General features: G+C 31.3%; 1 protein-coding gene across 2 annotated transcripts in view; it reads left to right on the top strand.

The window, feature by feature from the left end:
* The first annotated feature begins 205 nt into the window (after positions 1 to 205).
* The window catches only part of LOC128212074 (uncharacterized), a 35,198-nt gene continuing 15,249 nt past the window's right edge, over positions 206 to 20,154 (top strand). The window contains exon 1 of one of the 2 annotated variants that reach the window (XM_052917324.1): positions 206 to 628. The gene's annotated coding sequence lies outside the window, so the exon portion shown is untranslated. Of the gene's footprint in view, positions 629 to 2,537; positions 2,691 to 20,154 lie in introns of those variants that run through there. The other variant, XM_052917334.1, reaches the window with a different exon arrangement.

Here is a 20,154-nt window from a genome sequence, read left to right as displayed (position 1 = left end):
AAAAAGTATCCCACAAAGAATCATAATGAAAGCGGACATTAAGTATAAATGACCTCGTTTTGCATTTAAACTAGATAACCTCATACTGCTTCCCTTTACCTTTAGTTACATATCTGTGTGATTTTATCTGTCAATAATTAGAGACCGGGTATTTTTACATGTGTTTACGGGTTATTACGTTTACGGGTTATTTAAGCTAAGTAATAGATTAAGTTAATCTAACAATTATTAAACATAATGAAATGCACTGCAGCAGTGTTAAGGGTATTGAAATTAACTCTCTCTCTCTCTCTCCCTCTTGTAAATTGGAAAATATTGATTATGGAACAATTTTCTCTTTAAATTATGACGCCTAGGATTTTCTGTAACCATATTGCCTTTGGAGACAAGGTAAACACAATCATGTTCCAATTGTTTGGACATATTATGTGTCATGACGTCGATATTAGAGTTTAGCTATAAAAAGATTTTAAAGACACGATAGACAAGCGTGCACCGATATTCAGATCAAGGTTGTATCCAACCTTTAACAAAAAACATGCAGGCATTAGCTGTTACTATCAATGGTTCAAGCGAGCTCGGATCAGTTGGAGTGTATCAGTGACGAAGAAAAGAATTAGAAATTAAGGTTTGTATATTCTTTCATGCTCTTCATCTTGTTACGATGAAATATGGGGTTTTAACAGTGAAAAACAACAGTGAAAATATCCATTTGATATTTTCACTGCAAAATAAGTAATTGTGAGTATGAACACATATAAGAATTCGTGTTCTCTTACGTATTGACGTAAAGTAAGTTACAAAAGATGCCATTTTAATATTATTCTCAAACATTACTAAGAACGTTTTTTGACTTTAACTCAGTTATCTAATACATTTTCTCCTCAACTAAAGATGGTATCACAAATAGAAGTATACATTTTGTCACAGTTTAAGGATTGATATGTACTCTTAAGGTTGAATATATACTTCTCTTTTCAAAATTCGTTAATTAACTTCTTATGACTGTAAACATAATCATTGAAACAACCCAGTAACGATGAACAATACAATTATACAAACGTCTAAATAATATTCAAACCTAAATGTTCTATCCTCCTTACTCATGAATGGTAAAATTTAACTGTTATGACCGCACTAGATAAAAAGCTTAAATTTAATTAAGAGCGCCAAAAATTAATAAAATTATAATGCATCGAATCCTTAAGAGGTTACCATTGATTGCATGTCTATTTTGTTTATACTAACTATATATACAGCACAACGTGCATATTTATAAAACATAATATTTTTCAATATGTGTTCACAATTTTGGTATTGTAATTATTAGTTTGGAATTAATAGATTTTTATTTTTATTTTAAAAACAAAGGATTAAGTTCAAAATAAATTTGGTGCCGGTGTGTCAAGCATAACTACTGGCCTTTCAGATATGAAATAAAAATCTAATGTTTTGACCTTTCTGAATAAAAGAAAAACAAATCATCTATCAAACTTACAAACATAATTAAATAAATACACACCTTATTGCTATTTTAAGTGCAATTATTGAAACAGGAAGTAAATTGTGCTCAATGACAAACTATTCGGTTAAACCCCCGTATATTGTTACCTGATATGGTATGATATGAACACTAAATATAGTTTCAAGGTGAAACAATTTAACATTGACATGTTCTTAAATATATACTGACGGACAAAAATCCTGCAAAGTTTATAGTAATTCAACAATGTATGGTAACAACAAATTATTTGATTTGGAATGATATTGTTTCTTTGTAACTATAAAAAAACATACCATTTCCTTTCCGTATATAGTTTTTGGCGGGACCTATTTTATCGTTTAAGTGTTATTTCCTGACCATCCTAGAATATAAACATTCTTAAAATCTCAATATTCTCTACGGAAATATCTACTTCAGATGTTCAGTTAACATAAAACGTATTTAAATCGTAATCTTAACGATTTTTATAATTATTTTGTTCTGCTTTTGGCGTTCCTCTAACGGTCAATGTTTTTTAACATGGATGCATCAAAATGTTTCCAGCTCACCAGTTTACCGTCATATACATGTTATGTTATGTTTGTAGACATTCAATGTTCTTGATACTTGTACATCTTATACTTCCGTTTAGAACTGTCAAATTGCCTACACACGTCTGTTTTACGTTATTCGTTTTAACACGTTTACGTAAAATTAGCTTTATACAAATAGCTGCCTCTATTGCGTGAATCCGTGAGAAATATGTATATAAAATTGAATTAATTTTATTGCCCGGAAGGGATTCTTGACAAATTAAGGATGTTCTGTCTCAAATCATTTTCTTGCATAATTAAACAAAAGATTATTATTAATTGTGATGAAATCTAATTTCGAAAACCCGGGACATACTTTTGTCCTTAAGAATAACTCAAAACGATAAAGCACGTTTGTACTTAAATATTTGGCGTTTTGTTTACAGAATTTGTCCTTGACACACATCGTACTCGTAAAATTGCAATGTTCATCGATTTAAACACAGATGTTTATGCTTACCTAATCAAACTGAAACGCATTAAAAAGTTTCTGTTTACAGAAGCCTATTAACGAGAGCCTTCAGTCCCAGTTTTAGTTATTATTCATAACATCGATATATGATTCTATAAGTGTTTTTATACATGAGAACAATCGGATTTATTTAATAATTGTTGTGAGTATATTTAGTATATAGAAAATGCATGTAAAATGCGTTTATATTTTATATGTGTAAAACGGCATGAAATTAATGTCTCTTTCACGAATATGAGTGGAACTTTCTACCAACAAGAACTTTTTTACGACATTTGCAGGTAACGTATGTGCATTTCCTGTACTCAGCATTTAAAATGTTTCTATAACGCCTAATACTTTACTTTAACGTAAATTATGTATGGAATTAAAGCCGCCTTGGAGTTTTCATAGCATTCATACTGACGTATATTGAGTCATAACCTCAATATACAATTACAAATTATGAATACGTTTTATTAATGCTAAGTCACATGGCAAATGACGTTTGAAACGTATATACAGTGTGGACATTCCACGTGGCTTGTGACGTCACATTTCGTTCCTAAGCAATATGTTGAGCAATGAATAGTTTTAACATTTGGGTTAATGCTCAGAATGTAAAAAATAGTGTTTGTTATAAAGAAAAGCAAAATGCGTTTCTGGTTCAAAAAATATGTTTATAGATATATTCACCATGTCTGCCTTCAAAACGAATGTCTCCGAATGCATATTATATCCACAGGGTATAAACATACCTACAAATGAGGCTCATATACTATTGATATATGTAATGTTTGTGGTTTGTTATTACGAAAAGCAAAAACTATTTGGTTATATCGAAAAGCAGTTTTGGGAGATACAATGGCCGGATTCTCTCCTTCTTGCAATGAGACTGATTAAAACATGTTTTCTAATAGATGTTTGCAAAGACAGTAGATATGGGCATCGGTTATGCTTTACAGCAATTAAAATACATATATATGACAAATAAATATCCAAATCATACTGCTTAGCGTGTCACTCAATTTATTTATCAGGAAACTTATCCCAACAACACGTTGCATGTTCTTTATTAGCTCGTCGGTTCTTTACCAAAAATGAAGGTAATTCGTCTTATATAATTTTATTTTTACTATTAACATGGTAAAATAAAATTGTGATACTCGTATTTGTAATCAATATCATCAATATAACAAACATAAAGTTTGCGTGATAAACCTTCAACTTACTTAATAATGCATTAATGGAAAATAACAAATACTGATTACAAGATTTTTACCGTGCATTTAATTACAGAAAACGCATAAATATTCAATTACTGGTAGATCCTAAAATATTTACGGAGATCAACGAACCTCTACGTAAAAGCGTTTAGGTAATCTCGAAAATGCCATTGACCCAATATTGCATACTAATGAGATAGCAGTAAAATCGAAACGGATGTAACACCTTAATAATTATGACAAGTTCAGCATTTAAACATGTTGCTTTACTGACTATCGACAGCGAAAAGTAAACATGAACTTCTTACTCTTTCGGACATGTCCAAATGCAATTCATTTAGACCCTATTAAATATTCACGTAGGTCAACGTATTATTAATTAGTTCCGGTCTTGTACGGCAACATGTTAAAATGCCATCAACGTTGAGACAACGTTAAATCTGTCACTACAAAAGAAGAGTCACTTACTCGTGCTCGACCTGTTAATAGTCATTTTCAATTTAAATGAGTTTATAACATTTCCCTGTAGATACAATTATTTTCCTATTCTACATGTTACACACAAACAAGTATTAAAGTTAACTTCATTTCCGCAGTAAATTAATTGCCAATTAAATAAATAAAACGGACGACAACCACGTTATGGTTTAATACATCTTGTGTTTCATTTTGTAATAGTGATATAATACTCACCATTTAGCAGTAATGATTTAACTATTGAAAAAATTAATTTACAAACTTGTGTCCAATGAAATCAATAATTAAATGAAAGGGTTCGGACGTGTATGTGTCCATGATGTATTACCTATGGCTTCTTATACTTAAGTCTGGTGTAGGCACATACCTTGTTAATTCAATAACACGTTGATTTAATGACAGTTTGACCCGTTATGCACACAAAGTGCATGCGTCTTCAAACCACTCAACCAGCTAACGCAGATGCTGACCAAAACCCATTTGAAGTAACACTTTTCTGCCATATCAAAATTAATATTTGCAATCAAACATAACATGCTGGGTTGAGTGCAAAAAAAATAGAACACCGTGTACACAGGATTAGAACTATGCTATATAAGCATTGCTTAAGAACATTTTGACTCGATGCAGATATCCAACTTGGGATTCTACCTTTAATAAACCATTATTCATAATGTTTCATAGCAAACGATATGATATCGATATATATTACCAATTTTGCCAATAAAACCTGAAACTTTAAAATTTTAAAAGAAAACTCTCAATTCAAAAGCCACATATAACTGAGAGTAATATTTTGTTATTTGTCCCAGATATAAACAATAAACTTCGATATAATTTAACGTATTCACATCAAATAAACAATAACACATGATAAAAATACATTATAACTGTCTCACATCAAGAATCTTTATTTGAATTCAAAAATGATTATTAAAAATTGATGTCAAGTTTTAACCAAAAAATAATTTTTAGATCGAACAATAGATTGAAATAGATATGAAATACATGTTATTTTATTACTGTTATGACAAATGCCTTGTCCTTCCCCGCTCAGATTACACAGCAGTAGGGAAAATTAAGCCAATTTCGCAATATGGTTGAATACACATGAATTTTACCGTTCCTGGGCATCGTTTTTTACTTATTTATAAAAAAAATGGTATAAAAGGACCAAAATACATTTTTTATTAATTTTTCCGAGAAATTCATTTGGAAGAGAGAACAAATTTGCATTGTCATCAGCTGAAAATTAAGAGATCAGATGTTTATAAATAACTTCAAATCGCAAAACAAACTTTAGCTCCTTCTTAATTTAATGTAACTTTGGGTGGCCAACAAACCCGAAAAATGGACCAAAATTTAAAAATCATACAATTAAAACAAAAAAAATAATCTTAAAAGGGGCAATAATTATCTTAACATATATGTAGTTAGTAAGTTGATTGATTTAAAGACTAATTTAAACTACTACATACTACTACATACTACTACTACACTACTACACTACTACACTACTACACTACTACACTACTACTACTACTACACTACTACATACTATTACATACTACTACATACTACTACTACACTGCTGCACTGCTACACTACTACTACACTACTACATACTACTACTACTACTACTACTACTACTACTACTACTACTACTACTACTACTACTACTACTACTACTACTACTACTACTACTACTACTACTATTACTACTACTACTACTACTACTACTACTACTACAGCAGCAGCTGCTGCTGCTGCTGCTGCTGCTGCTGCTGCTGCTGCTGCTGCTACTACTACTACTACTACTACTACTACTACTACTACTACTACTACTACTACTACTACTACACTACTACACTACTACATACTACATACTACTACTACACTACTACACTACTACACTACTATTACACTACTACACTACTACATAATACCACTACACTACTACATACTACTACATACTACTACTACACTACTACACTACTACACTACTACACTACTACTACTACTACACTACTACATACTATTACATACTACTACATACTACTACTACACTACTGCACTGCTACACTACTACTACTACTACACTACTACATACTACTACTACTACTACTACTACTACTACTACTACTACTACTACTACTACTACTACTACTACTACTACTACTACTACTACTACTACTACTACTACTACTACTACTACTACTACTACTACTACTACTACTACCACTACTACTACTACTACACTACTACATACTACTACTACTACTACTACTACTACATACTACTACTACTACTACATACTACTACACTACTACACTACTACATACTACAACTACACTACTACATACTACTACTACATACCACTTCTACACTATTACACTACTACTACTACTACTACTACTACTACTACTACTACTACTACTACTACTACTACTACTACTACTACTACTACTACTACTACTACACTACTGCACTACACACTACTACTACTACACACTACTACTACTACACACTACTACTACTGCTACTACTACTACTACTACTACTACTACTACTACTACTACTACTACTACTACTACTACTACTACTACTACTACTACTACTACTACTACTACTACTACTACTACTACTATACTACATACTACACTACTACACTACTACACTACTACATACTACTACACTACATACTACTACTACTACACTACATACTACACTACTACACTACTACACTACTACTACTACTACTACACTACTACTACTACTACTACTACTACTACTACTACTACTACTACTACTACTACTACTACTACTACTACTACTACTACTACTACTACTACTACTACTACTACTACTACTACTACTACTACTACTTCAGCTTGTTTCGGCTAGTACTACCACTACATTACTATTACGACTGGTTCAGCTAGTACTACTACTACACTACCGTTTCAGCTAGTCCTACCACTACACTACTAATTTTCCTGTTTCAGCTTTTACTACCACTACACTGCTACTACTACTATTTCAAATAGTACTACTACACTACTACCACTAATGCTTCAGCTAGTACTACCACTACACTACTTCTGCTTCAGCCAGTACTACCTCTACACTGCTAATACTACTGCTTCAGCTAGTACTATCACTACTCTACTCATGGCCGTAGGCCTGAGTGATATATTATTTTGAATAATAACGAAAACTTCGGGTTATTCTTCGATAAATCACATTCGAAACTTGTTGTTTCGATTCTAACACGATATATCTTTAAAGAACAGTGTTAAAATAATGGTAACTACTTTTTTACGCGCCTGGATCAATAAGGATTGACTTCATCGCATTTGCACATCCGTGGTATATTGCAGAATAACCTGACTTTGGTTTTCTACTATGGGTATTTAGGATATTTACTGATCGTATTAAAATTAAAGAAAATGTATAAAATTTAGCTAGAATTCAAACTAATCATGCATTTTCTTTTATCTTTATAAATGTCTTCAAGATACATGTGTCTGCAAAACCCGGCATTGCCGTCCCAAGAAGACAAAATTGAATCTTTTTTCAAAATTATTGAAAAATGTATGCTATTTCAAAATATATTAAATAGTAAATATGCATTTGTAGTATTTAGCAATAAATCAAAAACAAATCAGGCATTTTCTTTGGGTTTTCTTTTATATCTTCAAGACACTTATGTCTGCAAAACCCCGCAATGCCGTCCCAGGCAGACAAACCAAATTGAATCTCTTTTCAAAATTATAGACAAATGTATGCTATTTCAGAATTTAAAGACTGGCTATAATATTGAGCTAGATTACAAACAAATCATGCATTTTCTTTTATTTTTATTTCTTCAAGACACTTATGTCTGCAAAACCCGGCATTGCCGTCCCTGGCAGACAAAACAAATTCAGTCTCTTGACAAGCTTATAGAAAAATGCATGCTATTTCAGAATTTTAAGACTAAGATATTTAGCTACATTTCAAACAAAGCATGCATTTTCTTTTACTTTTATGTCTTCAAGACACTTATGTCTGCAAAACCCAGTATTGCCGTCCAAGGCAGACAAACCAAATTGAATCTCTTCCAAAATTTAAAGATTTGGGTATAATATTGGGTAGATTTCAAACAAATCATGCATTTTCTTTTATTGTTATGTCTTCAAGTCAGTTATGTCTGCAAAACCAGTCATTGCCGCCCCGGCAGACAAACCAAATTGAATCTCTTTCCAAAATTATAGAGAAATGTATCATTTTAGAATTTAAAGATTGGGTATAATATTAAGCTATATTTCAAACAAATCATGTATTTTCTTTTATTTTATTTTATGTCTTCAAGTCACTTATGACTGCAAACCACGGCATTGCCGTCCCAGACAGACAAACCAAATTGAATCTCTTTTCAAATTTATAGAAAAATGTATTCTATTTCAGAATTTATTAAATATAACATTTAATACTTAGCTAGAATTTAAGGAAATCAGGCATTTTTTTGTTTGTTTTTATTTATATCTTCAAGACCCTTATGTCTGCAAAACCCGGCATTGCCGTCCCTGACAGACAAACCAAATCGAATCTCTTTACAAAATAATACAGAAATGTATGCTATTTCAGAAAGATTGGGTATAATATTTAGCTAAATTACAAACAAATCATGCATTTTCTTTTATTATTATGTCTTCAAGACACTAATGTCTGCAAAACCCTGCATTGCCGTCCAAGGCAGACAAACCAAATTGAATCTCTTTTCAAAATTATAGACAAATGTATGCTTTTTCAGAATTTAAAGATTGGGTATAATATTGAGCTAGATTACAAACAAATCATGCATTTTCTTTTATTTCTATTTCTTCAAGACACTTATGTCTGCAAAACCCGGCATTGCCGTCCCTGGCAGACAAACCAAATTCAATCTCTTTACAAGATTATAGAGAAATGTATCATTTTAGAATTTAAAGATTGGGTATAATATTTACCTAGATTTCAAACAAATCATGTATTTTCTTTTATTTTATGTCTTCAAGTCACTTATGTCTGCAAAACCCGGCATTGCCGTCCCAGACAGACTTACCAAATTGAGTCTCTTTTCAAATTTATAGAAAAATGTATTCTATTTCAGAATTTATTAAATATAACTCTTAGCTAGAATTTAAGAAAATCATGCATTTTCTTTGGTTTTTATTTATATCTTCAAGACGCTTATGTCTGCGAAACCCGGCATTGCCGTCCCTGACAGACAAACCAAATTGAAACTCTTTACAAAATTATACAGAAATGTATGCTATTTCAGAAAGATTGGGTATAGTATTTAGCTAAATTACAAACAAATCATGCATTTTCTTTTATTATTATGTCTTCAAGACACTAATGTCTGCAAAACCCGGCATTGCCGTCCAAGGCAGACAAACCAAATTGAATCTCTTTTCAAAATTATAGACAAATGTATGCTATTTCAGAATTTAAAGATTGGCTATAATATTGAGCTAGATTACAAACAAATCATGCATTTTCTTTTATTTTTATTTCTTCAAGACACTTATGTCTGCAAAACCCGGCATTGCCGTCCAGGGCAGACAAACCAAATTGAATCTCTTTTCAAAATTATAGACAAATGTATGCTTTTTCAGAATTTAAAGATTGGCTATAATATTGAGCTAGATTACAAACAAATCATGCATTTTCTTTTATTTTCATTTCTTCAAGACACTTATGTCTGCAAAACCCGGCATTGCCGTCCCTGGCAGACAAACCAAATTCAATCTCTTTACAAGATTATAGAAAATTTATGCTATTTCAGAATTTTAAGTTTAAGATATTTAGCTAGAATTCAAACAAATCATGCATTTTCTTTTGTTTTTATTAATGTCTTCAAGAGACATTTGTGTGCAAAACATAGTGTTGCCGGCCCTGACTGACAAACTAAATTAAATCTCTTTTCAAAATTATAGAGAAATATATGATATTTCAGTGTTTAAAGATTGGGTATAATATTTAGCTAGATTTCAAACAAATCAAGCATTTTCTTTTATTTTTATGTCTTCAAGACACTTATGTCTGCAAAACCCGGCAATGCCGTCCCTGGCAGACAAAACAAATTGAATCTCTTTTCAAAATTATAGACAAATGTATGATATTTCAGTGTTTAAAGATTGGGTATAATATTTAGCTAGATTTCAAACAAATCAAGCATTTTCTTTTATTTTTATGTCTTCAAGACACTTATGTCTGCAAAACCCGGCATTGCCGTCCCTGGCAGACAAAACAAATTGAATCTCTTTTCAAAATTATAGACAAATGTATGCTATTTCAGAATTTAAAGATTGGGTATAATATTGAGCTAGATTACAAACAAATCATGCATTTTCTTTTATTTCTATTTCTTCAAGACACTTATGTCTGCAAAACCCGGCATTGCCGTCCCTGGCAAACAAACCAAATTCAATCTCTTTACAAGATTATAGAGAAATGTATCATTTTAGAATTTAAAGATTGGGTATAATATTTAGCTAGATTTCAAACAAATCATGTATATTCTTTTATTTTATGTCTTCAAGTCACTTATGTCTACAAAACCCGGAATTGCCGTCCCAGACAGACAAACCAAATTGAATGTCTTTTCAAATTTATAGAAAAATGTATGCTATTTCAGAATTTATTAAATATAACATTTAATACTTAGCTAGAATTTAAGGAAATCAGGCATTTTCTTTGGTTTTTATTTATATCTTCAAGACCCTTATGTCTGCAAAACACGGCATTTCCGTCCCTGGCAGACAAACCAAATTCAATCTCTTTACAAGATTAAAAAATTCATGCTATTTCAGAATCTTTAAAAGATTAAAATATTTAGCTAGAATTCAAACAAATCATGCATTTTCTTTGATTTGTATGAATGTCTTCAAGAGACATGTGCAAAACCCAGTATTGCCGCCCCGACAGACAAACCAAATTAAATCTCTTTTCAAAATTATAGAGAAATGTATGCTATTTCAGAGTTTAAAGATGTTAATTCTGAATATAAAGATTAGCCATAATTAAAACAAATCATGCATTCTTTTATTTCTATGTCTTCAAGACACTTATGTCTGCAAAACCCGGCATTGCCGTCCCAGGTAGATAAACCAGATTTATTCTCTTTTGAAAATTATAGAGAAACGCATGTTATTTCATAATTTAAAGATAAAGTTTAAATAAAATAGTTAATAAATAAAATCGTGTGAAAACAGAGGTTCGCGGTCAATTAACTTAATAGCTAAACAATTTTCTTTTTTTTCAGAAATTCAAATCTTAGTAGCTTCTAGTCTATTTCAAACATTCCCGAAGAGTCATAGTTTCGAATCCAACACTGGTCTGGGCTAAATATTACACTAGCTCGAAATGATGACATTTTGTACTATTTATGTATAATGTTATTTTGGATGAATTAATTAAACGATGTCTGAGATACATTATATGAATAATTTACGACGTTTTAATAATATTCGATAATCAATAAATATAACTCAACCGTTTTAAATTGATAATATATTCCAATCTTGTTGCAAACTTTTGGCAGAGATCTTCGGTCAACACATAGACAATAAATTTGATAAAACATATCAGAACGAATTCTTAATCATATCTTATATCAGCATAAAATAAACCGTTTTTATTAAAACTTACTTGTTGTGATTTGTCAGGCTCAAGTGTCATGCAGTAATTGAAATACACAACGTTACTTGACATTTTCACCTGAAAAAACATAGGAAATTTGAACATCTGGACACAAATATTATACCCAAAACACTCAATCAAAACAATGTAATACAGAATGTTTTTAGAAAATATTCAATAACAATTAAAAAATGATACTTTTTGAGAAATACTTTAAAGCAAATAAAAGAAAAACAAACAAAAAATATTAAATGTTGTGCAGGTGTTATTTAATACAGTCGAAACTCGTTATCTCATGGCTCGATATCCTCGTTGGCTCGAACCAGATTAAAAGGACCGATTTTTTTTACTCTTTGTTCATATAAAATTCGAGCGGATGGCTCGATAACTTGAGGGTCGATATTTCTCCACGCTCGAAGTCATTTTCGCGGTCCCAAGTAAGAATTTCACACTTTGTGGGAAATATTTGCTTGGGTTGATGTCATTCTCGCGGGTTCAGTTAAGAATCTCACACCTTGGTTTGTTTGCGTGCGAATCGATTAAAATTGCTTGACTGGTATAATAGTTATTACCAAATTTAAATGTTTTTTACAGTTTGAATAAACATGCCATCACTTTAAGTTCTGTCTCTAATTGTTATCCATCTATAAATTTCTAAGCCTTTAGATACAGCTTATAAGCTATGTTTGTGTTACCCACTGTTTAAAATTGCTTGTTTGTTGTTTCGCATAAATGTATTTTTATAATAAATAAAAAAAAATCAAAATGATATTTTCTAAGTATCGAATAAGTCATGTTACGGATATAGCGTAGCAAATAACAAACGCTGTAAAAAATACTTTTTGTAATTAATACAAAAATAACATTCTGTAAACAATCCCGCTTGGCTCGATATTCTCGAGGCTCGAAGTATTTTGGCCGATCCCTAAAATAGCGAGCTATCGAGTTTCGACTGTAATTAACTTTAATGAACAGAACAATGATATCAACAAAACATTAATAGATTTAAAAGATTAATGTATTAAAAGATAATTGATATTTTTACAACAAACTGTAATACTTGTGAATAACAAATTAAGTGCATCAATTATCTATTTTATATTATACAATACAATATCTTTTATTGCTGAGAAACAAATTACATGTTTATAGCAAATAAAAAAACAAATTGAATTTTTTATTTCAAAGTTATTATTCATACATGTAATTATGTTTAAACACCTTTCTATTCACAGATACTGACAATGAGCGACATTTAATTAAAGTTAATTGTACAATTGATTATTTTCTTTGAATGATGTGTTGTTAGTGTGGGTAATTCAATCTTTAGTAAGCATTATCCTCGTAGAATCATATCTTCTAGTTAGCACCCTCAAATTGTAAACAATCCATGCGATTACATATATTATTGGCATAGAAAATATAATTTTATACAGAGTATATTAATTTTCTTGTATCGGCTTAATATTAAGAAATAAAATGATCGTAAAACATGAATTCTGTATACGTCGACTTTTCAACTGCTTGCAAAAACATATTATGAAATAGAAAATCATTCACTTAAGAATTAGTAATATTTTTTTGGGGAGTCTTTATTTTCATTAACCTTTTGTTTTTAGTTGAACTAAATTGGAAATAACATGTAGAAGTATTTTGATTTAAACGGATTCAACAAAGATTAATTTCGGGGCTCTGGTGTATACTGCATTGCCATCTTACGTTCAAACGGAAAATCATAAATTTTGGTTTCCTTTTTAATGCTAAAATTGAATATGTTTATTTTACTGCTAAACATTCAATTTGTATTGTTTGCGAAAAGATATTGATAAATTCCTTGATATTTCTTTTACAATTAAAGATATGAAATTTAACTCTTATTTATATATTAAGGTAGTCAGCTAAAATATACACTAGTTGATTGTGCATATGGTGTCACAAGGGCCATAAAAGGGGACAGGATATGCCGCGAACGTATAACTTTATGGGCGTGACTACCTAATTAAATCGCAATTTGACAGAATATTGCCCTCAGCCAATCAGAGAGAAGATTCAAAAAAGAAAGGTCTGCCGGTTCGACTGGGGGAGGGGCTTACCAATCTCTTTAGTTTCCGACACAATTCAACTTAAACTTCATGTTTTGTACTTTTCGGATTTCATTTAAAACCACATGTTTTATTCAATTATAATATAGAGCTTGAGCACATTTTAAGAATTTTGATACCAAACACGTCCTTTTTAGCTATAAAATGACAAGTACTGTTTTTTCAGTCCGATTGGCAGACATGAATCAAATGAAATCTTGTGCATCATTATCGCGTCTAAATAAAAACATGGAGGTTTGTAATGTTTGAAATGGCGTTAATTTACAAAAATAAAATACTGAAGGTTTCAGTTGCACTTTTGCTAGGATACAATGTACAATGTCATTCATTAATTAGTATATTAATTAATTCTTTCGTTCGATCGTTCGTTGGTTTCATCCGTCTGTCATCCATCCATCTTCGTTCGTTCTTTCGTTCTTTCGTTCTTTCGTTCGTTCGTTCGTTCGTTCGTTCGTTCTGTTCGTATCACTTACTCACTCATTTATATCCTTCACTGTTACGGAGCTACACTTTAATGTGAAAATATATGAGATATGAACAATAAAACATTCATCGCAAAATTACTTGAGGTAAAGATACGTAACTTTATCAATATTTACATAATAGATAACTGTTAAGTCGTTATTAGATATAAAAGAAGTCTTGAACTGTCATGCATTTCACAGTTAAATACCATAATTATCATGACGTGATGAACATCATGTCACACAGCACTGGTAAATGGATTCAATTTCTTAAAAAAACATTTGAAATACATAAGAAATATTCAAAATATATTTCACTCGCGAACATGATAACTTACATTCTTACTCGTGAACATTATTAATTATGGTGATCAGTGGGTGAAACTATTTTTTTATCTTAAACTGAAATAAAAAGATAGCCTTAAAATTGGGAAAACTTATGTGACAGAATGTTTCAAACACCAACAACAATATTTTGTTTTAAATTACGACCAATTATAACTGCATGCACATATTTTCAATGGGGTTATTAAAAACATTCCTAACAGCAGCATGTCATTTCAGTACCAAACACAATACAGCCTTAAGCTGACATATTTCCCGTCAACCAATTTTTATATGACCCTTTAAAGAATTTAAGATCACTATCTGTAAGCGGTGCTTTATGATCTTTACCGCCCTTCCGGTCTATGAACAGTTGGGTGCAGTAAAACACCATGGCGCATACGCGTGAAACATGGAAAACAATCTAAATATACATAGATCTCATTTTTTATGCACCCAGCGTTCTTTGTGGATATGTACACGAGCCCGCAAATTTGCAATGTTCTTGTTTATAAATAGGATAGTCAATAGGAGTGGAATAGTAGCAGTTTTTGTACTTTTATATGTTGAAATAAGGTAAATTGAATTGAAAAGTACCTTGTTAATTTAATTTCAATGATGTTGATTTAATGTCAAAATGCTTAGAAAGATTGCAACACTAAGCAATCGGTACATGCGGTATGACAAAGTGTTAAATAGAAGTTAAAAGCGTAAATTGCACAGACGATACATTATTTGACGGGTCTTTTTAATCATAGCAAGTTGTATACTGTTATTATCAGCTTTTGTTAGTAATTTCAAAACAACATGATCATTATCGCACATTTTAAATATATTAAATACAACAATTATTCCCTCGAAATTGTCCGCAGTAAAATTTCATAGACAAATTGAAGACACGCAGACGTGGTAGTAGCTGGTCATGCAATTATATATTTTTATATTTAAATATTATTTCTTTCAAATTAATATTTTTTATTCTAATGAATATAGTCTTAATTAACAACAAACATTTAATTTTTTCCAATAAAAACGATGATTTAAGCTATCGATAAATTTATGAATCGGTACAGGCAGCGCCTGCCACTGACGGCATCGCCTGCGTATGTCGATACAGGCAACGCCGGTATTTGACCGTGATTGCCTACCGTCTTGAGGCCTGTCTGTCTGTCTGTCTGTCTGTCTGTCTGTCTGTCTGTTATCTTATTATATCTTTAATTAGATTTGTCATTTAATCATTCCTTATTACATGTATACTAATATATCTTTCTCTATACATGAAACTTAATTAAACTTGTATTTTAAGTGTTTTAGTTAGACAATAGATGAAATGCATTTAAATGGAGTTGTATATATATGAGTCATCTACTGGTCACGACCAATATTTTATTGAATACTGAGCAACCGGGGCTTGGTCGGTTTTTAACCACGTTTTCACAAAGTGAAGTACGACGTTGTTCTAGCCGGCAGAGTTAAACTGATATATGGTACTGAATATCTTTAGAAAGGGTTAAAATATTGTCATCAAACTTGGTATAAAGTTCATAGAGACCTTTCATGGGATTGCGTTTGGGACCCCTAGGATCAAGGCCAAGGTCACCGTTATTAAATAGAAAAATGGTTGATACTGAATAAGTAGTACGACGTTGTTCTGGCGGGCAGAGTGAAACTGATATATGGTACTGAATATCTTAAGAAAGGGTTAAAATATTGTCATCAAACTTGGTATAAAGTTCATAGAGACCTTTCATGGGATTGCGTTTGGGACCCCTAGGATCAAGACCATAGTCACTGTTATTAAATAGAAAAACGGTTGATACTGAATAATTTCAATGAGGGTTGACATATTGTGATGATTTGAGACCTTTTCTTGGGTTTGCATTTGGGGCCGCTAGGGTCGCATAGGTGACATAGTGTGACCAAATTTGTATATAAGAACAGTTTACATTAATAAGGGTTGTCGTATTTAAGACGATATTTGAGAAAATATCAACATTTGGTGTTTCAGCTTTTGATTATATTTTACCACACTTTCGTATATCCAAAATATATGATGTCTTCTGGAAGTTTGGTTACTATGACGGGTGTAAGTCCGCCCTGACAACTTGTAAATTTTATTCATGCCTGTTATATACCATATGGTATCATATAATTATAATACAGTCCCGTATTTATCAAAACAAGTTGACATGTAATTATGATATCTGATAGCTAGCTATCTCTTTACTTTGTGTTGAATATCTTACCTGTTTTAAGTTATTTTAAGATTACTTCAAACGATGTGGTTGAAAGTAATATATTAAAACTTTTCCATAGTCAGATACAATTGTCTGAACTGAAACCAGCTCTACCCGTCACAATAGGTTTGCCGGGTCATTGATGTGCGTGTCTGTATTTGTTCTGATAAATATAGGAGATATAGTTCGTGTATAAACAACTCTTGTCTATGAGTGACAGTTTCGGTCAGTGATGAAGGTGTATTTATATCATATTATATATTTTTGAGGAGCAATGGGTTTATATTAACTATTAAAAACGTTTTTCCCACAGCATTCACCATGTCATTGAAACAGTGAAGGGAATTTTTTTGTTATTTGAAAAAAAAACACATCTTGTTTTAGGCTTTTGTCGCATTCTTCCCAATAAATGTATACACTTATTCCTGACCGGTGTGGTATCAGTCTATGTAATATTTACTGAATCCACTTATGTTTTGAATGATTACGAGTATTATACTAAACAAGCGCGAATCGCGAGTTAAATATGATCTTAATAATGAGGGTGTATTAACTGTTTAGTGCTAATTGTTAAACCGTGCAATAAGTAAATCGCAATATCGTTGCTATTATCGGCAAGTTTCTTATTGCACAGTATGATGTTTGCCTTCTTACCGATCTTAAAATGAATGCATGTACTAAAGCAATGTACTTTCGTACACACTAATTATTATATAGAAAAATATCTGTCGTTATATCTGTGCTTCTAATTATATCGGTCAAGTATCTAATGAATCGTTAGACGATCTTAAATGTGAAATAATCAAATAGTGTTTTTGTTCAAAAGAACACTCTGAACTTTTTATTTTTCACCCTGAACGACTGTGCTCCTAGTAACGTTACACTTAAAGGTTGAAGTGAATTGAAATTAAGTGTTTTGAATGTGAGAGTAGAATAATATTCGATAAAATACTCAAATGTTAGCGTATGAGCCCTCTTATTAACGGATCAAAAGAAATATTTTGAACCCAAAACCAATAAATCTAATTGAAAGAAGTAAAATGAGGACGCTGTTAACAAAATATTCAATTACAATTCTAAACAAACAAACGGAAATTTAAAAACCTTAAATTGTTTAGACTATTAAGTGAAATATAAAGCATAGATTTCTTTTTCGATTAAAAATTTGATTTGATTTAAACTTCGTATTTCGTATTATAGTGCACATACAATTGAAGTAAAGATAGTTTTGTCTCAAATTTCTTCACGGCGCATAGCTTAACACGTATAAGAACTTCTACATCGATTATGGCTGTTATTTTATTAAGACAAACATCTCATGTACATGCCCAAATGCAAACGATACAATCTTACTTTTTACACAAATTACATGTCTACATAGTACGTCAGGTATAAGGGATGTTTTGATATAAATGTGATGTTTTTAGAGTGCTAATGAGTTTAGTTCATTATTACTTTTGAGTGTCGTGTATCATTCGTTGAAAATTGCCTATTGTATGTTTGTCTGAACGAAAATTTTGTTTCTTATAAAACCTAAAATCCGCATTAAATTCTTCAAAAGGTCTAGCGAAGGTGTCTAAGAATCACGCAAACTAAATATGATAATAAAAAACATAAATCTATATATTTATATTTGACATTACATATTAGAAGTATGTTCGTACCAAAATAACTTTTAAGTGCCTTTCAAATGTTTATTCAAATTGATTTCAACGGGGTTCTCACATAGGTCACCACGGTTCAAAACCGATGTAAACAAGCAAGAAAGTGACATTAAATCTTAGATAACTTGTTTGGGGGGAAAGATAGAAAAACATTTCTTAGCCTTTAACAGACTATCCTATTTTCTACTTCTACACCTGCGAACTATTTTGGATTAGCTTGTTTTTAAACGATATAATCCTGGGCCAATAATTTTAACTCGACGGAATTTTGTAAAACGGTGCAACGCTGAGTGGTTCTTTGTTTTGTACACATTTCTTAGTCATAAGTAATCCAAGGATCGTTAAAATACAAGCAAATCCAATATATTTCACACTTGTAGAAGCAGAAAATAGCTTAGTCCTTTATAGATTAAGAAATATTTTCCTATCTTTTTTTCAATTTAAAATGTTATTTAGGAAATAACTTTACTTTCTTGTTTGCTTACACCGGTTATGAACCGTGGAGACACATGTGAGAAGCCCATTGAAGTCATGTGATTCCTCTCCCTGTATTGGTACTATGAAAAACTTTACTAATATGTGCATACCAGTAATCGACATGTACAACTTGAAGTTTTAATTGCAGTATCGCTTACATGACCCATTATTTCAAAAGTCAGTCAAGAGTTTTACAAAATCAGAATGTCACACTTAAATGTAAACATTTCTTGAACAACCATATAGCTTTAATCATACAATAAAAACTACTTGGAAAAGCCGAGAAGTCGAAAAAAATCTGTTTGGGAGCACAAGGCAAGGACCCAAACGACAATGAAGACAGAAACACATAAACACCCCATACGTAAATAGAAATAAACTCGCTTTAACCCTTAAAAAGTCTGGTAATGCCACAAAACTATCAAAAAACGTAAGAATTATACTTTCCTAATTTAAATTTCATGACAGTATTCAATGATGTGATATTTATACGTGACTTGTATAGTACGTTCAAGCCGAACAATCATAGTATTCGTTTTTGGCGCCGCTCAGAAGAGCGCGCCTATTATGGAATGGGAATTTATTTTAGTTAGTGGTAGGAGCGGTTTTTAAGTTGATTGACAGTTGGGTTTTACTGTTATTTTATTATGATTAAAAAATGCAATGGATGGCGATTGCATGGGTGTTAAAAATGCTATTTGTGGTTGAATAGATTGTCTTCAAATTATCTTCAAAACATTATATTTGAAGAACGACAAATAAGTTTAATAACTGTTCCCGTTTCGTTTACGTTTTCCGATTGGTTAACTGTAATATCATGTGCCGGAAATGTAAATATTCGGAGGAGTTCCGAATGAAATGTAAAATGTGTGGACCGGTAATTATGTGAATGGGAATAATTATGTTTTATGTTGTTTTGTTATGTTTACTGCATTAATAAACAATGAGGTAAGCTGTTTTCTTTAATTTAATCGATATTGGATTAAAT

This window comes from Mya arenaria, chromosome 2 (genome assembly GCF_026914265.1).
Source record: "Mya arenaria isolate MELC-2E11 chromosome 2, ASM2691426v1".
Taxonomy (NCBI): domain Eukaryota; kingdom Metazoa; phylum Mollusca; class Bivalvia; order Myida; family Myidae; genus Mya; species Mya arenaria.
Note: the sequence above shows the minus strand (reverse complement) of the source record. Positions and strands in the feature narration are given on the sequence as shown.